We start from the raw sequence: 26,795 nt of genomic DNA, 5'->3' as shown, positions 1-26,795 counted from the left end.
TGCGCAAATGTGACCCCAACTCACAAAGGAGGATCAAAGGCTGACACAAGTAATTATAGACCTGTGAGCTTAACTTCTGTTCCAGGAAAATTAATGGAGGCACTGGTTAAAGAAGCACTGCAGGATCATTTAGACAAGACTTCAGTTATAGCTCAGACACAGCATGGTTTTGTTAAGGGGAAGTCTTGCCTGACCAACTTGATTGGATACTATGATGCAGTCACAAAAGAACTGGATGCAGGGAATAACTTTGATATTATATACTTGGATCTTAGAAAGGCTTTTGATACTGTTGCACATGGAAGACTGCTACACAAATTGGAGCAGTGTGACATTGGAGGCAAATTGCTGCTATGGATAAAGGGGTGGTTGAGGGGAAGAAGACAGAGAGTGGTAATCAATGGACACTGCTCATCGTGGACTAATGTTATTAGTGGAGTCCATCAAGGCTCAGTGTTGGGTCCATTATTGTTTTCTGTATTTATAAATGATATTGATGATGGTATATCAAGCTTAATGTCCAAGTTTGCAGACGATACAAAGGTTGGCAGGGTTGTCAAGGACACTACTGACACTATGCTGCTGCAACAGGATCTGGAAAGGTTGAGCAGATGGGCTGAGAGGTGGCAAATGAAGTTTAACATTGACAAATGTAAAGTACTACACATGGGAAACAGCAACCCCAGAGCAACGTATCAACTCTGTGGTACTACACTGACAGTGGTAGAGAATGAAAGGGACTTGGGGGTGGTTGTGCAGGCAGATATGAAGTTCTCTGAGCAGTGCAGACGGGCTGCAAGAGTAGCTCATGCAGTATTGTCAATGATATACAGGAATTTTTCCAGCAGGGATAAGGAGGTGATTATTCCATTGTATAAGGCAATGGTCAGGCCACACCTAGAGTACTGTATACAGGTCTGGAGGCCTCATTTCAAGAAGGATGTAGAGCTGCTGGAACGAGTACAGAGAAGGGCAACAAGATTAGTGAATGGAACAAAGGGGTGCTCTTACGAAGAAAGGCTTAAGTTTTGCAAATTACAGTGTCTGGAGACTAGGCACCAGCGAGGTGATCTGATAGAGGTGTATAAAGCCTTGAATGGTTTAAGCATGCTCAATGCTGATGGGATTCTTCCTCTAGCTCAGAAAAATCACCTGAGAGGGCATAAATTCAAATTGAGGAAAGACAGATGTAGGATTGACGTGCGGAAATTTGCCTTTAGCCAGCTGGTGGTTGGTTGGTGGAACAGACTTCCATCCCTTGTGGTGGAGGTTGATAGCCTAAATAAGTTTAAGACTCAGCTGGACAGGTATTTTGAACGAACAGAGGGGTGAAGTGGAAGTGGGTTTTTTTTTTTTTTTTTTTGGCTGATGCTGCATAAGCTTGCTTTCTTGCATCAAATGCCTCTACTAATGCTAATGCTAATGCTAATTTCCTGAATGCTATCCATCCAAAATTTATTCTTCCCTTGACTTCCATCCATTTATCATTATTACAGCTAATGACTTGTACCAGATAAGTATATGACTCCACCTTTTCAATTACTGCTCCTTCAATCATTATATCCCTTTCTGTGGCATACTTGTTCATCATTACTTTTGTTTTAGCCATATTCATCTTTAGTCCAAAATCCTTACTAACTCTGCATAACTGATTAAGATTTTCCTCTAATTCTTTGGGGTCATGGCTTATGACCACAATGTCATCTGCAAATCGTAAATGGTTTAGGTGCTCTCCATTCACATTGACTCATTCCTGCGACCAGTCTAATCTTCTGAAAGCTTCTTCAAGGGCAGCAGTAAACAACTTCGGAGATATTTTATCTCCTTGTCGAACTCCTTTCTCAGTTTTAAATTTATTTCTGTCTTTGTCTAGTCTAGTAAAGGAGGTAGCATTCTCAGATATTTTCTTCAAAATCATAATATATGGGGTATCTATGCCATCTCTTTCCAGTGCCTGATAACAATCTAATTGGTCTATAATTTCCAATTTCTGATTTGCCTTCTCCATTAGCTGTGACATTACGTGAAGGTGATCCATAGTTGAGACCTAAAGCCAGCTTGCTCTTTCGGTTGATTCTCATCAAGTATTCTTTCTAATCTGTTAGTAATGTCCCTTGTGAACAACTTGTAGATGTGGGGATAACAAGCTAATTGGTCTGTAATTTCCTATTTCTGATTTATCTCCTTTCTTATGCAGTAAAACTATGATTGCATTATTCCACTCCTTAGGCACCACACCTTTTCTAAGGTATTTTGTGAAGAGTCTTGCCAGTTTTTGTGTCATGTCTCTTCCTCCCAATTTTAACAACTCTACAGTAACTTTATCTTCACCCGGAGCTTTCTGATTATTCATTTTCTTCAATGCGTGTTCTACCTCATCAGGTATGTTGTATGTGTTACTAATTTGCGATCCATCTTCCCCACTGCTGGCATCATTCCCTCACTCCTTGTATAACTCTTTATAGTAGTCTTCTGCTATTAGAATTATGCCTTCTCTACTATTCATAAGTACACCATCTGTTCTTCAGTTTCAATATCATTTGTCTTTCTGTATTACTGCTCATGATTGCTGATTTAAATCCTTTGTTTTCCCTTAATGCTTGTTCTACTTTTCTTGTGTTAAACTTTCTTATGTCCTCTCTGAGTCTCTTTCTAATGGCTTTGCATAACTCAGTATACTCAATTTTCTCCCTGTCAGTGTTTTTCTTGCTCTTCATTTGTCGTCTTCTGTTCATCATGACAAGTGTTTCTTGACTGATTTTTTCTTCTTTGGATTTCTTTTTACCTGTAGGTTTCTTGGGCTTTATCACTTTCAGAAAGTTGTAATATTCCTCATCGATATCTTGGTGCTGAGCAGTCTCAGAAGCTTGGTGCAGTCTTGGTGCAAAAGCTCAAGCTTTTTCTCCTCTTCTGTTATCTCAAAGACCTTTATATTAATTACTCGAGTCAGTTTTTTCTTTTCTTTTCTTACATCTATATGTGTGCATCTAGTGTGCATCTTATCATTCTGTGATCACTTCCAACATTTACCTTATTCAGGATGGTAACATCATTCATGATATATCTTCTGTTAGTGAGGATGAAGTCGGTTTCATTAGTTGTTAATCTATTTGGACTTTTCCATGTCCACTTTCTATTCATCCTTTTCTTGAAAAAAGTGTTCATTACTGATAATCCTCGAGATTCTGCAAATTCCAGAAGTCTTTCGCCTCTTTGATTTCTTTCACCAATTCCAAAATTTCCTATAATTTCCCTTTCTGTGCTTTTTTGTCTTACTAATTTTACAATGAGCAGAAACCCACTACACTGATAGTGTAGTGTGTTTCTGCTCATCTAGAAGACTCTCAGTTTTGGTGTACATTTCTTCAACCTCTTCAACATCATCACGGCTCGATGTTGGTGCATAAAGCATTATAACCTTTAGCATATACCTCTTAGAAATCCTGAGTATTAGTCTTGACACCCTTGGTGATGTACTTTTGAATTCCAAGATGTTGTTTTTTAACTCTTTATGGATAAGAAAGCCAACTCCACCTTCACTCCTTCACTGTTTCCATTGGTGTACAGCAGATTTCCACTTGATAAACTTATAAGTGATTCATTTCTTCTTCTTGTTTCAGCCAAACCGATGATATTCCAATTCAAATTTTCTAATTCCTTTTCCAGCTCTAAATCATGTCTTCACTGATGAGCAATCTTACATAGTAACGGACCAAGTTCAGTTTCTGGGCATGGCAGCCTGGTCGTACCCAGAGATTCTTAGCACCCTCAGCTTCCACTCTGATCCTCTCACTGCCATAAGAGGGGGAATGAAAGCCGCTGGGGCCATTTGTTTCATCATGCTGTCATGTGCTGGAGGGTTTGGTCTTTTCCTCTTCATGCTACCCGGGGTCTCGAAGAGAACCACTCTATACATTTGTTGCCACCTAAGTGACATAACAGGGCTTACCATCGAGAAGGTGTGCATGAGTGAATTATATGGAGGCAGGCCAACCGGATTTCTCCTAAGTCTTCTGTAATAGAAAGATATTGAATCCATCAGTGTTTTAGACTGAGTGTCTGATAACACACAGAATACTTGTTCCCCTCTAAGCCCCCATACTTAAATAAGACTGCCAAATATTCAAAAGTTGTTTAGAATGCTGTTACCTATCTTATAGGGCCTGTTATCCTAACATATACATTTTAAAATTATTTAAATCAAAACTGAGAAATTTTGCTTAAGCCTAAAAGTCTTTAAAACAGGCAAACCCTTCTTTGCCTGTTCTAAATTGGTTTCTGTGTACATATTTAAACTGTTCTGATTTTGATAATAATCACAGAAATAAAGTTTACAGATACAAATACAAGTACAAATTACAAATTCTGGCTTTAGAATGAATGAATAGCTGTAATTGCATAAACAAACACAAAATAGTACAATGTGTGAATGTAAAAGCATGCTTTTAATTCACTAATTCTATATCAAATTTTTGATAATTACTAATATCCCCCTCCTCTCTCTCTCTCTCTCTCTCTCTCTCACACACACGCACACGCACGCACTCACACACTCACATACATACACACACAACTTTGCATTTTCTTAAAGTTATGTTGTTGCCTGGATTCCAAATAATCGGGTAATATCCTGTTATCACATTAACCACAATGCTATTTATATATATAAATCATGCATTATTGTTTTAAACAAATAATGGATACAAATAGATAGGTTAATGGGATCTGCATAATATGATTGGGTAGATTCCATCGACTCCAAATGCCTTTTCCATGTTTAGCATCAACAGTTTCTCTTCCACTTTCCTCTCAGTTATCCCAAACTCATTCAACTCCTTCTTAGAATTTGATACCCTTCTGACATCCCTATCCCTAAAAAAAAGTCACCTTGTGTGACAGAAGATGCAGAACACCTATTCAATCCGTCAATGACTTGAGCAGGATCATAAACCGTTAAACCATCAATATCAAGTGGACCAATGTGATTCATCCCCTTTCTTCTAGTGTTTACATAAGTAAAGAAATCTTTTCTACATATCTTTGTATTCTTTTGCAGAGATCTCTCATAATTTGCCTTAGCTTGCCTAATCTCTTTTGTGACTTTATTTCAGACTGGTTTATATCTAAATAAATAAATTTTCTGTTTATACTCCGGCACGACAACCAAGTCAGTAGAGTTTACAATAAATCGTCAATACAAATATTTATCATATTTAGTAGTCACGGGCTTTAACCCCAGTCCACTCAAGGAACGCGTGCTATGCACTCTCGCTCCTGACCACTGGGCTACGTCAGGCACTATTATAGGCTTCTGTGTCACCTGTTAACTTACCATGCATCCTTCTCTGCCACGAGTCTCATCAGTATATCTGATATCCCATATACTTTTTCTGACAGAATCTCAGTTATCAGTTGATTCAACTACTGCTCATCTCAGTTGCCCAAATTATTCTCTGTATGATTCCTTTCTCCTCAAAGGTGGTACTTGTGCCTGTGTCCGTTCCGATATTCCCTGTCAGAGAATATCGGAATGGACGTAGGCACTTGGTAATTTGGAATCTCCTCTTTTCGATCTTCTCTGGTTTAAAATCTCTCTACCTCATTGTGTCAAATTCATTTGTAGTCTCTACCGTTCTCCCAACTCCACTAATCACTTGGAGCTCTTTGACTTCCTATCTTTGCAACTTGACTTTCTCCAGTCCAACTTTCCTAACAGTGAGGTAATTTTCCTTGGTGATTTTAATGTTCACAACTCCAGCTGGCTTCAGTTTTCTAGTCACACCGACCCAGCTGGTTGAGATGCTGAGGCTTTTGCAATTACTAATGACCTTGCACAGATTGTTCATTTACCTACAAGGATACCAGATAATCCTAACCATACAGCCAAAATGCTTGATCTTTTTCTCACAAACAACCCTTCTAAGTACACAGTCGAAGTGAGTGGTCCTTTAGGCACCTCAGATCACAGCTTGGTGATTGTCTCTTCTCCAATGGAGCCTTTATCTCATGGCTATTCCCAACCTCGTGATGTTTGGCATTACAAGAATGCAAAATGGAATGACCTGCGAGATTTCTTTTCCTTGGTCAGAATACTGTTTCAAAACTTCTGTTGTCAATGTTTGCTCAGATCGTGTCAGTGAAATTATTCTTGTAGGAATGTAATCCTTTATTCCACACTCCACTTTAAAATCTCTTCCTTTATCTAAACCTTGGGTTTCCAATAAATGTGCTCAGGCTGTTCAAGATAACAACGTTGCTGCATATCATAATTGGCTTGTTTCTGATTCTTCAGTTTCATTTTCTTCCTGCACCAAAGCTCAGAACAATTGTAAAGCAGTTATTAATCAGTCCAAACTAGATTTTGAACAGACTAAAAGTAGAACACTTGCTTCTTGCCCTAATGGTAGCCGAGCATTCTGGTCTCTTGCCAAAGCTATTGGGCGCAACTTTTGCCCATCTCTGCTCCCACCTCTGTCAAAACCAGAGGTGGGAGCAGAGCACAACGTTTGAAAACATTGCTATGGCCATATCATAGTAATGACAACACAGGTCAGTCATCTCTGTTGCCACTTCAGCCAAGAATAAAGCTGATCTGTTAGCATCCTATTTTTCTTCCAACTCATGTATTAATGTCTTGGTAAAACACTTCCCACCATTCCCAACACGCTCCGTTCAATGCCTCCTGTGGTCTTCCGTCAAAAGGAGGTCAGAAGGATTTTGATGAATCTTGATGCAAAGAAAGCTCCAGGTGCTGATGGTATTTCTCCACTTGTTCTCAAAACCTGTGCTCCTGAACCTACTCCTGTTGTTTGCTGCCTTTTTTCACTTTCTTATTCCAAAATACTCATTCAGTTTGTCAGCAACCTGAGCAGACTCATCAACAGTCAAACCATCAATATTGAGTGGACCAATTTGATTCATTCCTGTCTTTCTAGTGTTTACATAAGCATAAGTAAAAAAGGCTTTGCTGTTTTTCTTTTTATCCTCAGCATTAGATTTTATGTGCTTCTTAACTAAGAGTATAACCCCTTCCCCGGCGCCTCCGTAGCCAGGTGGGCAGGAGCAGCAGTGCGTAGCACACGCTTCTTGATTAGACCGGGGTTCGAGCCCGTCACCACTAAATACCGAGGATGCGGAAAGGTCAGGGAATGACCACCGCATATTCCCGCAGCAATATGGCCTTAGTTGCTAATGCTCCTAAAAACCAAATAACAACAACAACAACCCCTTCCCCTCCTATGGCGCCTCCGTAGCCAGGTGGGAAGGAGCAGCAGTGCGTAGCATACTCTTCTTGATTAGACCGGGGTTCGAGCCCGTCACCACCAAATACGGAGGATGCGGAAAGGTCAGGGAATGACCACCGCATATCCCGGAGCAATATGGCTTTAGTTGCTAATGCTCCTAAAAAAAACCAAATAACAATAACAATCCCCTCCTATCCTATCTATCCTTTCTATATAGCTTTTCTGTACCTGCCCTTTCCATGTATTGCATGGCCTTTCTGTATGGTTACAAGTGGAAGAAATTTGGATTGTCGAGGTTCTGTGATTCACAGAGGATATTATCATGTAGATATCCTCCCAAAGAACACGTAGTGCGATCTGCATGTTTCTTGATGCAGGGATGGCCAAGTATTCTTTGATTGAAGCTGGCAATGTTCACTGTATGTCTTGACCACTTTGTTAATACACTGGGGTCACTAGTAAAGTTGATCATATATTTATTTCTGGCTGAGCTGCACTGAATATTTGGATTCATAGATTTGGCACAGGACAAAAATCTTCAGTAGAATGCAGGAACACAAAATTTGTAATTTATACATGTGTAATCTGTCCTCGCACAACGTTTGAAAACATTGCTATTGCCATATCATAGTAATGACAACACAGGGCAGTCATCTTGGCCATCATATTGAATTTCTTGCCACTTGTGAACTTTTTACGCCTTCTTTTTCCATAACTAACTAACTACAGCTGCTAATATTATGAAAATGGTGCTGATCAGCAGCCTTCTGCCTTACAGTTTCTTGCAAATAGTATCTGCAGCCCTGCAACCACTTTATAACTTTTACAAACTTTGCGAGCTTCTTCGTAAGTTTGCTAATCAATCACTAAAGAATTTTCAGAGCTAAAGAAGATTCCAAGCTAAAGAATATAACAAAGATAATGTCCTATCAAAATTTCATCATGATCCATTTATTAGTTCCTGATATATTCCAGGTGAAGGTTACCTCCTCCCTGATCCCATTATAAACCTATGGAAAAATCCTGCCACACTACCCGAATCACAACTTCATAAAATAACTGCCTTCGGGCAGCAAAACACATATCAGCAGATTCGGCTTGACACAACCCCCCCCCCCCCTTGGTGTGGAGACTGACAGTACCTCAAAACTCCCACTTGATTAAAAGTTTTCAATGAAAATCTTTCCAACATCTGTAACATGCTGGCAGCACCAAAATAACACTTGGTGTGGAGACTGACAGTACCTCAAAACTCCCACTTGATTAAAAGTTTTCAATGAAAATCTCTCCAACATCTGTAACATGCTGGCAGCACCAAAATAACATTTAATTGGGCCCTAATTTTGTCCAGGGGCCAAATTGAACTGCCCTACTAGCCATTTCAAAGTTAGGACATTCTGTCATTTCTGTTCTTGCTATAACCAGCCATCTTCACTGAATATTTTAAAATTTTGAAGCAATAAGACTCGTCATTTTGAGGTGCCATGTAATTCAATGAGTAGATCTGACACACTGACATGGACCTAGCTCCCCAACCATACAACCCACTATGAATATATCCACATTTTTGGATTCAGAAAGTCCGATTTTATCAGAGTAGGCCCCTTTACTGCCAAAATCAGCTTTAGTCTTGAATCAGATCCCCAAAAACAAACTCCCTGTTCTGTAAATGGCCTAAAATGCCCCAAAGGACATTATTTTGGACAAATACATTAAAACTAAGAAACTTCTTAGATATTTGGCTACATTGACCGATCAAGTAATTATCTACAAATTGTGTCACTCTCCTGGTATATAGAGACGTAATGGCAGCTTCAAAACCTTCTGAATTGGATATGCCCAGGAAGAGCCTTAGGTTGAGACTGGGAAAGCTCAGTGAGGAAGAATCTCCTCCCATAGAGGAAACAGAACCAGATGTAGATAACCTACCGGCATCCTTTTGAATCATCAAACACAGCATCAGAGAGGGGAAAAAAACAGCAAATCTTCTGTTCCTGTTCCCTGCAAAACTTGCAAACTGAGCAGATTTTTGCCCTATGTGCAGCCCTCAGAAAGGGCCTTAAAGATTCCAGCAGGGTTACAGACAAGATAGTCCTAAAGTAGACAACATATGGTCAGAAATGGAGAAAATAATGCATAATTTTATCACTGAGAATGCCTCCCTTAAAGTGAAGCTGGATGAAAAAGACAAAATGCTGACAAATAAATAGCTTAAACCACAAGGTCAAAGACCTTTATCATTTGCTTAGGCCACAGCTGTCTATTTCCCAAGAGATAACTAAGACAGAAATACAGACTAGATTTGCCCAGAAACAATGCTAATCACATGGTCATTATAAAGACCACTGATAAGAACAGTGCCCAAAGCAGTGAAGAAGTGAAACAGAATATTATGGCAAAACTGAAAAATGACCTCAAGAAAGTGAAAATAAAATCCATTAGAAAAATTAGAGAAAAAGGAATAATAATTGAGGCAGCTGTCCAAAAAGACTTACAGAAGGTTACAGATTGTAAGAGAATAATTGAACTAAATTATAGTGTGGATCTACCACAAAAAAGGTGGAACCGACAATGATTATATTTAATGTGCACAAGTATATATAGAACAGAATATTTGCTGGATGGTATATATAACAATAATGTGAAGGGTTATAAATTTTCAGAGAAAAGTAAAGAAATCAACAAAAATCTGATTCTCAACATCATCAAAAATCAGACCCAAAAAAATTAGAACATAGAAGTCACAGGCCTACTAAGAAAAGCCTTCATGGATCAAGGTAATAAACTGTATCTAAACTATACAGTACACAATATTAAAGATTTTGTCATTACCTCAGGCTGCTTGACTAATTGAAGACCTCAATAACAGCCTATAACCTGAGGATCCACAACATGACAGGCCATCCTCTAACTTGTGTAACAAGCCAAGGACAATCCTTCATTGATATAACCCTAACCAACACCACTCTTCAGAATAGAATTATGAACTGGCAAGTTCACACCATGGAGTGGCAGTGATCACAACCCCATAACTTACAGCCTAACACCTGAGTTGACAGCTACAAATAGAAACAACCCAAATGATACCACAAGATATAACATAAACAAAGCCAACTGGAACAAATCAAACAGCAAATCTCTTCCTTGGCAATTCCTTTCTACTTCTCTCTCACAGGGTAACTCGGGAATTTTTTTTTTGGCTGGTGCAGTATAAGTCTCAGGCTTCTTTGCACCACATGGCTAATAATAATAATAATAATAAATCAGAGCAGCTGCTACCAAGAACAACATTCACAGAATACAATCACTCCCTGCCAAAGAGCATACTTTTTCTCTTCAGCAGTTGATCATTAAAATCTGTGAAGCCTCTGTCCCCAAACGCAAGAGACCCAATCACATCCCAATCAACCCATGGTGGACCACAACTCTGACCATTCAAAGAAAACAAATGAGGTGGGCAAGAAGAAATTACCAGAGAGCTAAATGAAATAATATTCCTCCACTAAAAATTACAAGACTTCAGAAAATTTACAAAGAAAGAAGATGGCTCTATCATAGGATCATTTACCAGGAAAAGCATAATATATGGAAGCAGCTTTTCAAAAGAGATGGTAGCAGTGACCTCTGGGACCTGGTACACAAGTTAGTGATGGAAAACCTACACCTTGGAGAAGTCTTAACGTCCATAAGAGATCACAACAAAACAGAAAACCTTACTTGGAACAATCTGTCAGTAAAATCTTGGACAGCATCACACACCAGTATGTTACATATTCTGAATCAAATGTTCAAATCAACATGATATTGCTGGCCTTGCCTATCAAGGTATCCCTTTCAAGAGGACCATTGATAGGGTGATCACTTCCACAAGATCAATCAAATGTCCTGGTCCTGATCTCATTGAGGTTGACATTCTTAAAAAGCTATGGGAAATATTTCCAGACCTCCTACATAATCTTTATAATACTTGTCTTTCCGAGGGTGCTATCCGTTCTCTTTGGAAAAACGCACAACTTAAGCTTCTATTGAAGAAAGATAAACTGTCAAATAGCCTGGAGTTGTACAGATACATAGTGTTACTCCCACTGTTAGGAAAAGTTCTGGAAAAAATTAGTGCAGCAAAATTTATAGATATATATCAAGGAAAAGGTTTACCCTTATCATCCATGTCAATTTGGGTACAAAAAAAGGTTATAGCACAGAAGATACAATACAGAAACTCCTGGAGGCAAAACATACAAAGAAGATATATGCTGTTGGTCTCTTTGTGGCCTTCAAAGGGCCTTTGACACCTAATGGATGCAGTGTATCCTGGAGAGGTTCAGGGAGGTAGGTTGTCTGAACAACTAATCTCAGGCTATCTTGACAACAGAAAAAGAACAGTAAGAAGCAAACATTGTTGCCTAACCAGAACCACTACTAGAGGCTGCCCTCAGGAATCGATTCTTTGTCCTTTATATTGGAATGCTATGTTCAATAAATGGCTGGCCAAACCATATCAGGACACAATGAAAACTGCCTATGCTGACAACATTGTCATTGTTGTTTTTTGGAGATTCAAGAAGAGAACTTGAACAAAAAATCAAATGAAATCCTACAGGACCTTGCTACAAGGTGCAACATGAACAAGCTTATGGCATCCACCCAAAAGACCTGATAGATGCTCTTCAAAGGGAGCATGAGTACTCTCCAGTCCTCAACCATTAAGTACAACAACGAGAAAATCAAATATGTCAAAACATACAAATATCTGGGTGTGGTACTGAATGATAGAACATCCTTTCTACCACACTGTGACCATATAAAGGAGAAGATCAAACACCTGTCAGGCAAAATTGTGCATATTACTCGCAGCAATTGGGACCTCAATGACCATACCCTGAATATCTACTATAAAAGTATTTTTCTTCCAATTATCCCATATGGCTACAGAGCCAAAAACTCTGCTGTCAAGAAAAGGCTTCTGCAAACACAAAAAATAGTCCTACTAATGATGTCCAGACTCTGCAGGCTGGTCTCTACCCTGGCCCTGCACGTCATCTATGGAAAAATGCCAGTCCATCTGGATATTATGTATACATATCTTAAATTCCATCAGAGGAAGGGAACTCCATGATCTGTTGGAGTTTTCCTGGATTTCTCCAACACCGCTAAACATGAAAAGAAAAGGATTAAGAGAGAACTACTAACACAATGGCAACAGTCATGGAGAGACTCTCCACTTGGCAGAATTACATTTTCTTTCGTTCCTAGAGTAACTGCATTTTCCCAGCACCATCTCAACTGGTTTAATCTGGTACTGTACCTAACTTTATTCCTAAAAGGACATGGGAATATAAATGCAAAGCTGTACAAATTACATCTCTTAGCTGTGCTGAACTGTATGTGTGGTACCAGTGAAATGGTGGAGCACATTCTCCTTCACTGCACACACTACACAGACTTATGTCTACCACTGCAAATTCTAACTGGAATCACTTTTGTTGAGTGTCTCAACTCTCATTGCAACTAAAGAAAACTACCTGACTCTCTATTTGCCAACAGGGTTAACAGGGCTCACCTGATTAGGATTGATTATGCAGTGCCTTGATGTTGTGTTCCTAAGCGATTTGGCTTTCCACACCAATACTGACTCAACCACTACAAGATCATTTACCTAACGGTGCTCTCACCAGATATAACTGCTGACCCCTTCGAAGGGATGGAATTATGGATCCAGTACTATGTTAGATGAGAACCATTTGTTGATTCCACCTTGCAGAGTGGGATTGATCTCTTCTTGAGGATGGATTGTATACCACTGTCCAATCTCCTTCTAACCTTTTCCTTCAGATTTTTTACTTCTGACTTGCTAGTGGATGCCTCTGAATCACATCCCCTGCTGTTTTGTCCTAATCCCCCTCCATCGCCCTCTCCCATACTTCTCACACTATTATCTTGCTATTTTCTTTGGGGTCTTTCCTCCAGAATTAATTCTGAAAAGGCCAGGTAAGAGCCTAGACCAAACCCAGGTGTGCCTCCACATGGCTAAGTATGGGAGTCAGGGGGCAATTGACCTGGTGTCTGTTGTCCCCAGGCTGCAAAACGCCAGTATGGCTGGCCTACAACAATACAATACATTACATGTTCCCACTCTACGCTATACCTACACTGCCGGTGCACTGCTGATGCCAGAACAGCAATTTCAGCAGCAAATGGGGAACCCCCATTTGCCACTGAAAAAAAAAAAAAAAACACATTTGACAGTTTGTCCTTTCTGTATACATTGTACTCCCCATATTCAAATTTTACACCCCTTATATCTGAGTGACACCACATATCTGAAATCCCAACAGTGTCTGCATTTGATGTCTTGACTAGCATTTCAAATTCATCAAATTTATTTACTATACTCCTAGCATTGGTGTACATGCAAGTATACATGCACCTGGCCCCTAGTGCCAAGTGAGTGACTACTATAGCGATTTCTGAGTGATTTCCAAGCAGTTTTCTTAAAGAGCAGCTGATAATTATAGTGTTATTCTTGATTTTTTCTAGAGTTTAGTTTTGCTCTTCTGAAGTAAAGAAGTTCGCGTACCTAACAGAAAGGAAAGACACCTTTCTTCTTGTACATAGAACTAACTTACCAACGCACTAACAAATAACTTTACTTTATTGCTTGGTCACTGGTGGCACTGCTCCTGCCTCCACATGGCGATGCTGGAAACCTGGGAGAAGAAAACCACCATCCCAGGGCTAAAAGGAGCAACAATGGACAAAAATAAACAGTCCTCGTGTGGATCTTTTGATCCAGATCTAGATAAACATAATCCAAATCGTGATGAGACAAATATATCCCATTCTAAGAGACAAAAAAAAGAAGGAATGGATAATATCACTCCTCTCTTTTTAATACTGTGCTCCTCCACAGACCAACCATTGAGTAAGCTCTCCCCATTTTTGATATGGAAATGTCTCGAAAATGTGGCTGGCCCTCCGAAAATGGTTTGGCAATTAAGATTCGGAGATCTATTAGTTGAAATGACCGAACATAGACATGCTGAGAGACTATTGAAAGTATCTACATTTGGTGGAATTCCCACAAAGGTTACTGCACATGCCACTTTAACTACTCTAAAGGGGTAATATCAGAATGGGATTTATTAAACACATTGGAGGATGGACTTGTGCATGAATTAAGAGATTAAAATGTGGTACACCCAAAAGAAATGTCATCAAAAAAGATGGAGAGCCTGTCCCTACCCAGACAGTTATACTAACATTTAAAACATCAGATCTCCCCACTACCATAAAAGTTGGTTATCTCAGATGCCAAGTAAGCCCATACATTCCAAATCCAGTTCAGTGCTTTAAGTGCCAAAAATTTGGTCAGCTTGGGAATGACCAATAACATTGGTCATTCCCAAGCTGTCTGCAGAGATGTAACCACTTGTGCAATCTGCGGATCAAAAGAGCATACACACACAAACTGTAACACTGAAATGCAAAGTTGTCCTAACTGGTATTGTAACCATTCTCCCTTCTCTAAGTCTAAGCCCTCAATGGAAAAAAGAAAGGAATATTCAAAAATATAAGAGCAGAAAGTATCATATCAAGAAGCTAAGAAACATTTTGCAGTACCTACTAAGTCACCTACATATGCTTCAGTTACCCAACAGCTATACTCAGTAGCAACTCAGACTGACTGCTCAGTCCCTCCAAATATCTCAATATCTGGTTGGGCTAAATCACTCCTCTCCTCATCAAAGAAACAATCTACTCCCAAATATGCTACTCAAGAAGCAAATACACCTGTAAAAATACTTCCAGATAAGAAACCTAATGAGCAACTAAAAGAACGAACCAAGAGTCCTGAAAGAAGCAACACAACTAAATTTATATCCAATACTATGGACATTGATGAAAAGGTAGATGAAGATGATTCAGTTCTTGAGATTCATCCAGAGGATAACATTGACATGGGTAGGCCAATCTTCCCAAAAAAAAGAAAAAGCAAAAGTAGACAGGCACAAACAAAAATATCTGCCATAAGTACCCAAACCCATTAGTTAAAACCAAACAGTGCACACAGTGATTCAATGGAATTGTCATGGAATGGTTGGGTGCTAATTTAGATGACCTGTATGATCTCCTAAGTGAATATAAGCCAGTTGCGGCATGCATACAAGAAACAAACCTGACGAATGCAGTATCCATAACAATCAAACACTTCACCATGTATAGAAAAGATAGAAACTGCTCTAATGCAGCACGTGGAGGAGTAGCACTATTGGTAAACCCCTTAATTCCCTCCAGACCTGTTCCCCTGCAAACACCATTGGAGGCAATTGCAGCCTGTATCACCATTGGCATAACAATAACATTAGTCTCATTGTATCTGTTACCAAATCACACTTATACCCTTGCTGATTTAAATGACCTAGTAAGACAAATACCCACTCCTTTCTGTATTCTGGATGACTGGAATGGCCATTACCCCTATGGGGTTCTCAACATCTTGACTGCAGAGGGAAAATCAAATCAAAAATCTTAGATAAGCACAATCTATTTTAAACACTGATCACACATATGTGCATATACCATCTGGTTCAAGATCTGCCATTGATCTCTCAATATGTTCTCCAACAATATTTCATCTCATAGACTGGACAGTTACTGACAGCCCTCATGGTAATGACCACTTTCCGATCATCTGTAATTTCTATTGAAGTTCTCCTGTGCAGAGTAGCATTAGAACAATTTAGAAATTTGACAAGGCCAACTGGACTAAATATCAAGAAACATCTCATTTAGATTCCACTATCATTGCAGCTGACAAGATTGATTCTGCTATATTACACAACAAATAATGATAGCAGCTGAATCTGCTATCCTGAAATCATCATTTAAAATCCGGCTTCATCCAAAAATGTGGTTGTTGTTATTTTGGTTTTTAGGAGCATTAGCAACTAAGGCCATATTGCTCCTGAGATATGCGGTGGTCATTCCCTGACCTTTCTGCATCCTCCGTATTTGGTGGTCATGGGCTCGAACCCCAGTCTAATCAAGAAACGAGTGCTATGCACTGCTGCTTCTGCCCACCTAGTTATGGAGGCACCAAAAATGTGGTGAAATGAATCATGTAGCATTGCTAAAAGAGAAAGGAATAAATACTGGAATCAGTTTAGAAAACATCCAACCACAGCCAATCTCATACAGTTTAAGAGAGCAAGGGCTAAGGCTTGTCATATAAGACAAATGAGTAAAAAAGAAGCATGGGTGCACTATGCTGCCACCACAAACAGATCCACAGATACTGCTATAATCTGAAAAAAAATCAGATGTATCAATGGCAGATACTCATTTGCTACCTCTGATTCTATATCTGAAAGGGAAGGAAATTTCTGAACCTGTGGAAAGTGCTAATGCATTCAGCTCGTCTTTTGAAACACTCTCAGCTGTTTCCACCTATGAACCAGCCTTTCAGTCGCTAAAATACAGTACAGAAAAGTATAAACTGAATTATAATACTGCTCTCCAACATTCATACAATCTGCCACTGACCATGACTGAATTGTATAATGCACTTACACGGGTGAAGAACAGTGCTCCAGGTCCTGAAGTTTATTACACAATGATTTCCCATTTAATTAAAGGATCGCTAAGTGCTCTCTTACAACTCTATAATAGAATTTTCTTAGAGGAATATTACCCTACTAACTGGTGTCATTCTTGTGTGCTAGCCTTCCCGAAACCAGGAAAAGACCACACGGATACTACAAACTATCGGCCTATCCCCCTAACCAGTTGTTTTGAAAAATCATTAGAAAAAATAGTTAACACCCAACTAACATGGTTCCTAGAGACTCAAAACATTTTGAGTCCAAGTCAGCATGGTTTTCGGAAAAGTAGATCAACACTTGATATATTATCAAAGCTGAGGCAAATATTCAGAATGATTTTCTAAGAAATGAGCACTTTGTCATGATATACGTCAACATCGAAAAAGCCTTTGATATAACTTGGCGATATGGGATTCTTTGTGACTTACATAAATTTGGCCTTCAGGGTCATCTCCTGAAATTTATTGAGAACTTTCTAGCCTACAGATCCTTCCAAGTCTGATTCCATTCTTCACTATCTGGAACATATGTGCAAGAAGAGGAAGTTTCCCAGGGCTCAGTGCTGAGTGGCACACACTTTTCCATCAAGATTGGTTCTATAACCAAGTGTTGATAATAGAGAGCTGTTAAGTGCTCGATAATTCTATATTCTATTATATCGTGAAATAAACAGGGATTACCTTTATTTTTGATATAGGATTGCTTCTATTTCAACCAACTCTCCTAGTCCAACGCTTTAAAATTTAATTATAATGATGATATAAAGCTTAATATAAAAATATTAAACTAAACTGTTTTAGATTATCTAAATTTTAAAATTTTTAAATTTAAATTTGATAGACAATATTTTCCTTACTGGCAGAGAGGTATGGTGATTGAAAACTGGGGTTGTGTTGAGTGCTCAATATTGAGACTGTTGGGTTTGATTCACTGTTGTTCTGACAGTGGGAAGATTTTTAATATTTTTATAAGTTTTATATCATTATTATAATTAAATTTTGAAGCATTGGACTAGGAAAGTTGGTTGAAATAGAAGCAATCCTATATCAAAAATAAAGGTAATCCCTGTTGATTTCACAATAACCAAGTGTATACTTGACACAGTTGTTGCATACCTGTATGCTGACAATCTTGCCATCTCATGTCATTCACAAAATATGCAATTTATTGAAAGACAACTACAAGGCACCATTAAAATAGTCTCTTGGGCCAAAAGCAATGAATACCAAATTTCTAAACCAAAAACAACTGCAGTACACTTCTGTCTTTAAACATACTTTACATCCTGATCCAGACCTTCAGTTAGGCTCTCATTGTATTACATTTCAGCACAGTACTCAATTTCTTGGTATAATACTTGATAAAAAATTAAACTTCCAGAACATATAAAATATATTCGTACCAGCTGTCTTAAGAAACTAAATATTCTCTGAGTAATCTCTTCTATGTTGTGGGGTGCAGATCATTTCATGTAGCTACATTTATACCACTCATTAATTAAATCTCTCCTAGACTATGTGTCTCCTACATATGCCTCAGCCAGACCAAGTGTACTGAAATGGCTCAATCCCATATATCATATAGTGCACTACGAGTTGCGCTGGGGGCCTTTCACACATATCCAATTTTAAGTCTATATATGGAAGCCCATGAACTGCCACTACACCTTCAATGACAAGTTCTACTACTAAATTATGCTTCCAAAATCAGCAGCCTTCCATATCATCCCATATGGCCCTATCTCTTCACACCAAAATGGAAAAACCTCTATTAAACTAAACCATGTATCAACAAACCGTCTGGCATTAGGCTTCAAGCCCTAAACACAAGCTGAGGCCTCAACATGAATAACATTCTGCAGGATATTAGAGTGGAAACCCAGCCATGGCAAATACCAACAATACGTATTAACAGATATTTTCAGAAATGGGAAAAAAAGAATCTTCCAGATATTAATTTTAGACAATACATCTGGCCCACTCCACTCAGTTTAAAAGTTACATTCAGCTATATACAGGTGGATCCAAGACTGGCAGTAAAGTTGGCACAGCGGTATTCCTGCCAGATGCTATCATTGCTAATCAGCTCCCTGTAGAATGTAGTACTTATACTGCAGAGCTATATAACATCCTGTTAGCCCTGGAAAATATAAAAGAAGCCTCATGTACTCAATCCATCATACATACCAATTCCTTAAGTGCAGTAAATTGTAAACAGTGTAAGCGCTCTAGTAGTCATCTGCTGCTACAGAAAATCTGGGCTCAGTTAATAGAAATTCATAGACGTGATCATCACATAATATTTTGTTGGATTCCTGGACACGCTGGAATCCCAGGAAATCAACAGGCAGATTTAGCTGCTAAAAGTGCTTCAAACCCAACCTCACCTAATTTCAGAACACCTTACGTTGACTATAGATCCCTTATACAACAGATCTCTAAACAACATTGGAAAAGCATGTGGGAGAAACAAATGCATAATAAACTTTTTGAAATAAAAGAAGAACCCAAAAAGTGGCAGTCCAGTCTGAGAGGAAATAGAAAAGAAGAAACTATACTAGCAAGATTGCATATCGGTCACACATACCTCACTCACAGTTACCTATTAAGAAACAAAGATGCCCCACAGTGCAGTAACTGTTCATATCCACTCACTGTAAAGCATATAATCATAGAATGCCCACTAAAAACTAAATCTATACTGTTGAAAGGCAGCCTAAACTTAAGAAGACCACCACAAATTGAAGTCCATAGCTAGACAATCAAACTAGTTGCTGAACTGAAGCATCTAGATATCATTCTAGACACCAACCACCCCTTCCACCCTCATCTCAAATACTTGAGAGAAAAAAATAAGAAGATATGCCAGAATAACAAGAAAGGACTGGGGGCTCAAAAAATGCAAGCTAACACTGTACTATAAAGCCTTCTTCACCCCGACGATTACATACAATTTCCCCGTGTGGTTCCATAGAGCCACAACGGTGGTTAACAAAAAGATCTTAGACACCACACAATGCTCAATTCTCCTAGTCATCACCCATGCCTGCCGTACTGTTAGTATGCATGCCCTCCAAGTCCTGGCGGGGGTCCTGCCCCTTGACCTAAAAGTTATATGCTGCGGATGAAGTATCACCTGACCAAAGGATTACCCTACACTATGGGGGAATACACCATCAACCTAGCAGGGAATAGAAGAGAAGAAAGGACCAGACGTGAGAATCATGTGCAGTAGGCATGGCAGGAAAGGTGGTCTACCTCAACAAAAGGGGAAATTACCAGGAAGTTTCTGCCTACAGTCAGACGCGTGTATCCTAGAGCCCCCTCTTGGTTCCACCCAGGTCTATTTACAATGTTTCTCCTGATGGGCCATGGTGCCTACAAAGCCAAGTTAACTTATTTTCAAATAACAGAATACCTCCTCTGCACATGTGGAGAGACTGAAACATAGTCCCACATTATGTACAGCTGCGACCATTATGAGGACCTCCGCTGTCGACTTATGATGGAACTCACATATCTACCAGGACTGGAACATCACCTTCTAGACTCAAGGGAGGAGTTCCTGGCCTTCATGAAGTTTGCCAAGAGGTGTTTTCTAGGCAGAGGACACATTGCAATTCATCACAACTAAAGCCAGTAACTGAGTGAAACAACTCAACCTAATTGAACAGAAGCATTCAAATGGAAAGACTGAGCTAACCACACTAAGGACCTTCAGCAACTGGACTAGGACTGGACACGGAATCGACGCAGTCCACCGCTCACCTGTCTCAAGATCCCTCTGTGGCAGAAGACACCAGTGATCACCAAGTCAGACTTGACTGTACACATCACCTGAACCTGACACCAGTGGCCATGACCTCTGAGACAAACTCACTGGACATGGCTATTGCTGCAGCTTGCTGCCAAGGCCAGTGGCCTCCTCATACTTCCTGGATGGGGGGAGTCTGTTGTCTCCTCACCATGCCATTTTCTTCCCTCTGGTGGGGCATGGGTATGCCTCACTGACCATCTGGGGTCACCTCTCTATTGACCCCACCTCTGTTTTACCCCCAGTCTTCAGTCTCCCCACCCTCTCTCTAATTTTGCGACTGTGTCTAATGAAACCAAAATTATTCCAAACCTACACTCAAAAACTTAAGTCAACCATGCAACAACCCTATTACCAATCGCCCTACCCCCTTTCAGCGTAAATTATAGTAACTTTTTTTTCTTTTCTTTTTTTTAGATCCTAGCCACTGAAATCTCAGGAAATTTAGTGTCAAAACCTACCAGATTAAATATGGCTCTACTGGGTGTATCTGATCTGCCTCCATGGGGCCAAGTGTGGATAATTGTGGGTCCCATTAGGGAACCCAACAGCTAAAAGGCCAGATGAACAATGGTACAAAACATTACACATTACAATATCCATACACTTTTAAATCTCTGGCCTTTACAGTACTGTATCACACGACAATGTATACTACGCAGAGACTCCTGGTGCCGTTTGACCCGAAAACACTTTACACTTTATATCTAAGAGAACAGAAACTGCATTCTCATGGCATTTCAATAATTGCAATCAATTAACATTACAGAATGTTCTAGGAGATTGTCAGAATATGGATGACATTTTCGTTTTCCTAAAATCAGTTGATAATTACCACCTTGTGTGAACTCTTAGCAGTAGAAAAACAAACAAGTAAGATATATTAGACAGAAATCAGTGCATTATAGCCATAGTTGCTGATGCACCAACAAACTCAACAAAAACAACATGCGCCTGGTCTTACTCTTAGTTACCCTAACACAGCCCATGTGTTTACTTGTTTCACGATGACTCCAGCAGTTCCTGTAATCCCCAGCACCCTCTCAAGGATGCTACTCATTCCAATAGAAGCAGTGCAAGAATCACTTTAACCTCTACCTGCAGCTATTATTAATCTATTAATCAGTGTATCCCCTTCAAACTACCAGTTTTCCAACCCATCTAACACTACCTTGATAGCATCAGCAAATATTCATGCAACCTTTCTATTTAAATGTTTCCTATCCCTGTATTAGCATTAGCATTAGTACAGGCATTTGATGCAAGAAAGCAAGCTTATGCAGCATCAGCCAAAAAAAAAAAAAAAAAACCCACTTCCACTTCACCCCTCTGTTCGTTCAAAATACCTGTCCAGCTGAGCCTTAAACTTATTTAGGCTATCAACCTCCACCACAAGGGATGGAAGTCTGTTCCACCAACCAACCACCTGCTGGCTAAAGGCAAATTTCCGCACGTCTATCCTACATCTGTCTTTCCTCAATTTGAATTTATGCCCTCTCAGGTGATTTTTCTGAGCTAGAGGAAGAATCCCATCAGCATTGAGCATGCTTAAACCATTCAAGGCTTTATACACCTCTATCAGATCACCTCGCTGGTGCCTAGTCTCCAGACACTGTAATTTGCAAAACTTAAGCCTTTCTTCGTAAGAGCACCCCTTTGTTCCATTCACTAATCTTGTTGCCCTTCTCTGTACTCGTTCCAGCAGCTCTACATCCTTCTTGAAATGAGGCCTCCAGACCTGTATACAGTACTCTAGGTGTGGCCTGACCATCGCCTTATACAATGGAATAATCACCTCCTTATCCCTGCTGGAAAAATTCCTGTATATCATTGACAATACTCCATGAGCTACTCTTGCAGCCCGTCTGCACTGCTCAGAGAACTTCATATCTGCTGCACAACCACCCCCAAGTCCCTTTCATTCTCTACCACTGTCAGTGTAGTACCACAGAGTTGATACGTTGCTCTGGGGTTGCTGTTTCCCATGTGTAGTACTTTACATTTGTCAATGTTAAACTTCATTTGCCACCTCTCAGCCCATCTGCTCAACCTTTCCAGATCCTGTTGCAGCAGCATAGTGTCAGTAGTGTCCTTGACAACCCTGCCAACCTTTGTATCATCTGCAAACTTGGACATTGAGCTTGATATACCATCATCAATATCATTTATAAATACAGAAAACAATAATGGACAAAACACTGAGCCCTGAGGGACTCCACTAATAACATTAGTCCACGATGAGCAGTCTCCATTGATTACCACTCTCTGTCTTCTCCCCCTCAACCACCCCTTTATCCATAGCAGTAATTTGCCTCCAGTGTCACACTGCTCCAATTTGTGTAGCATTCTTCCATGTGCAACAGTATCAAAAGCCTTTCTAAGATCCAAGTATATAATATCAAAGTTATTCCCTGCATCCAGTTCTTTTGTGACTCCATCATAGTATCCAATCAAGTTGGTCAGGCAAGACTTCCCCTTAACAAAACCATGCTGTGTCTGAGCTATAACTGAAGTCTTGTCTAAATGATCCTGCAGTGCTTCTTTAACCAGTGCCTCAATTAATTTTCCTGGAACAGAAGTTAAGCTCACAGGTCTATAATTACTTGTGTCAGCCTTTGATCCTCCTTTGTGAATTGGGGTCACATTTGCACATTTCCAGTCTATGGGTACCTCCCCTGAGTCCAAGGAAGCTCTCATAATTATGGCTAAGGGTTTGCTTACTTCCTTTGCTGCCTCCTTTAATATAACTGGATAGATCCCATCCACCCCGGGTGCCTTTCTTGTGTTTATCTTCAACAGTTTCTCCTCCACTTTACTCCCAGTTATTTCAAGATTCTGTAGCTTACTGCTAGAGTTGAATACACCTCTGGCATTCCCCTTGCTGAATAACTCCTCATGTGTGAATGTCGATGCAAAATATTCATTTAGTTTGTTAGCTACCTGAGCAGGATCATCAACAGTCGACCCATCAATATCAAGTGGACCAATCTGATTCATCCCCTTCCTTCTAGAGTTTACATAAGTAAAGAACTCTTTGCTGTTTTTCTTTGCATACCTTGCCAAGGATTTCTCGTAATCTGCCTTCGCCTGCCTAACCTCCTTTGTAACTTGGTTGCATATCAACTTGTATCTATCATAGGCTTCTGTGTCATATGTTAATTTGTAAGTATCCCTTGCATTTTTCTTCTCTGCCATATGCCTCATTAGTTCATCTGACATCCATTTTGGCCTAAACCTTGAACAATATTTCTTAGTTGGTATGTAAAGCCTAGTAGCTTCCAAGATATGTTCTTTGAATGCTTCCCATTTTGAATTTGCTGTTGGTAACATCATCAGTTGGTCCCACTGTATAGAATTTAAATACTGTCTCAGTCCATCGTAGTAGTTGCCTTTACGGAAGCAATAACCCTTCCCTTTACCCCTAATGGTAGTTACCTCTTTGAGTAAATCCCACTTCAGCACACTGTGATCGCTGCCACTTAGTGGTTCATTTATCTGCAGATTCTTAATGCATGAAGAATCACTGCTGATAATCAAATCAAGAGTATTACTCCCTCTAGTTGCCTCCCGAACATGCTGATGTAGAAAACAATCATCCAATAAATTCACAAAAGCCCTGCTAGTGTGTGAGTAACCAGCCCCCAAATTCCAGTCAATATCTGGGAAATTAAAATCTCCCATTATAAGACTCTGATTTACTGGCCCACTCTATTTCCCTGTACAGTTCCTTATTATACTCATCAGAGTCATTAGGACTATAGCACACTCCTACTCTCAATTTTGATCTCCCAATGCTTATGTCACCAAACTGACTCAACACTGCACTGTCCGGCGATGTCGACTGGCTTCACTTCCTTGGTTTTTATGTGTTTCTTAACTAATAGCATAACCCTCCCCCCTTCCTATCCTGTCTATCCTTTCTGTAGACGTTGTACTCCCCAAATTGCAGTTCTGCATCCCTTATATCTGTGTGACACCACGTCTCTGATATCCCAACAATATCTGCCTTTGATGTTTTGAGCAATACCTCAAATTCATCAAATTTATTTACTAAACTCCTAGCATTGGTGTACACGCAAGTATACCTGCACCTGTTTCTATTCTTAGCTACCCTAACACAACCCATGTGTTTACTTGTACCGCAATGGCCCCCAGCAGTCTCTGAAATACCTTGCATCTTGTTTTTCAGGCTTCTGCTCATTCTAATAGAAGCAGTGCAAGAATCTCTTTCACCTCTGCCAGTGGCTACTGTCAATCTATTGGTCTTTGTCTCCCCCCAAGCTAGCAGTTTTCCGACCCACCTAACACTGCCTCGATAGCATCAGCAAATATTCTTGCACCCTTTCTATTTAAGTGTATCCCATCCCTGTAGAAGCAATCTCTCCTGTTAACAAGTACAGTCCAGGCTGAAAAAAATTCTACCCCTTGAGCCTTGCACAATCTTTCTAGGGCCGAATTGATCGACAAGGCTCTCATCATATACTCCCTCCTATCGTGTCTGGGCAGAATTGCAGACACTTTCAAATTCAACCCTAATTCTCGGCTTTTGTTCAACAGTGACCTGTACTTGTTAAGTAATTCTGCCGGTCTCCTACTCTTAATATTATTAGTGCCAACGTTTACAACTATATCACCTTTTGTGCCCTTAAAAGATGATATTCGCTCTACAACGTCATCAACCTTTGCCCCTGGCAGACATGTAGAAGCAGTCTGCCACAGATTCGGTGGTGGGCCTATTGTTGTTTTCTATATTTATTAATGATATTGATGAAGGCATATCAGGCTTAATGCTTTAAGTTTGTAGATGATATGATGGTTCATAGGATAGTTACTCACAATAAGTAGGGCATGCTACTGTAAAAAGTTCTAGACAAATTAAACAGATAGGCTGAGAAGTTGCAACTGAAGTTTTAATGTTGACCAATGTAAGGTACGACATGGGGAAGCAGAAAACGTAGATTAACTTAAAAGTTCTGTGGTACAACAAACTTGAGATGGGACATATTTTCTCTTTCTAGGGTGATGAAGACAAGTGGACAGATTTTTACTGAAGAAAGATAATTTTTTTTTTTTTTTTATGTAAACCCCAAACACAAGAGGTGTTAAAATGTATAGTACTTAGTACCGTGCTTGGGTGGAGGTTGAGAAGATGAAAGAAGATATTTGCTGACATTGGACTTGAACTTCTGTAGACTGTAATTCATCTCTAACAGAGAGACTCTGTTAGAGATGAATCATTAATTAACCTAACTGCCCTCTTCTGAATGGAATCAAGAAGCCTGAGAGAGAGAGGGGTTTTGGGGGCACCACCCCAGATGTGGGAACAATATTCCATGGTAGGGCAGATTTGCGATTTATACAGAGTGAGCAGATGTTTGGAAGAAAAGTAACGCTGAGAGCGAAAGAGAAAACCAAGTTTTTTAGATGCAGAGGAAACAATATTAGTAATGTGCTTGTGCCAAGAGAGATTAGAAGTCAGGGTAATCCCCAAAAGAGATATATCATTTTGCCTAGAAATCGGAGTGTCACCAAAGATAAGCATAGTGGCAGAAGAATCCTTTTTGTGAGATATAAGACAAGACTGAGTTTTAGAAGAGTTGAAATCAACTAAGTTCTCTTTTGCCCCACTGGAGAATTACCTGAAGATCGCCATTTAAGGAATTGGTAGCAGATTTTCAAGAAGTTGAAGCAGATTGAGCAGGGCAAGGTTTCTCAAAATGGAAAGTGGAATGCAATGTGCTATCATCAGCAAAACTATGCATAGATTTCCAGTCAATGAAGAAGGTCATTAATCTACAAGAGGAAAAGAGTGGGGGAAAGAACTGAACCTTGGGGGACGCCAGCATTAGTGGAGAAGTTAGAAGACAGAGAGCCATCTACCATCACCCACAGTGAGCGATCAGAGAGAAAACTGGATAACCAGTTACCAAAAACAGTTGGCAAACCATAAGATGGTTTGTTTGGTTTTTAGGAGCATTAGCAACTAAGGCCACATTGCTCTGGGGATATGTGGTAGCCATTCCCTGACCTTTCCGCTTCCTCCATACTTAGTGGTCACGGGCTCGAACCCCGGTCTAATCAAAAAGCATGTGCTATGCACTGCTGCTCCTGCCCACCTGGCTCCGGAGGCAGCCCA

At 39.8% G+C, this 26,795-nt stretch overlaps 1 protein-coding gene across 1 annotated transcript in view; it reads left to right on the top strand.

Moving 5' to 3' along the window:
* Positions 1-26,795, top strand: part of LOC150084394 (cell adhesion molecule Dscam1-like) — a 687,198-nt gene that overhangs the window by 535,457 nt on the left and 124,946 nt on the right.

This window comes from Mastigoproctus giganteus, chromosome 6, assembly GCF_048544385.1.
Source record: "Mastigoproctus giganteus isolate SK-2022 chromosome 6, ASM4854438v1, whole genome shotgun sequence".
Classification (NCBI taxonomy): Eukaryota; Metazoa; Arthropoda; class Arachnida; order Uropygi; family Thelyphonidae; genus Mastigoproctus; species Mastigoproctus giganteus.
Note: the sequence above shows the minus strand (reverse complement) of the source record. Positions and strands in the feature narration are given on the sequence as shown.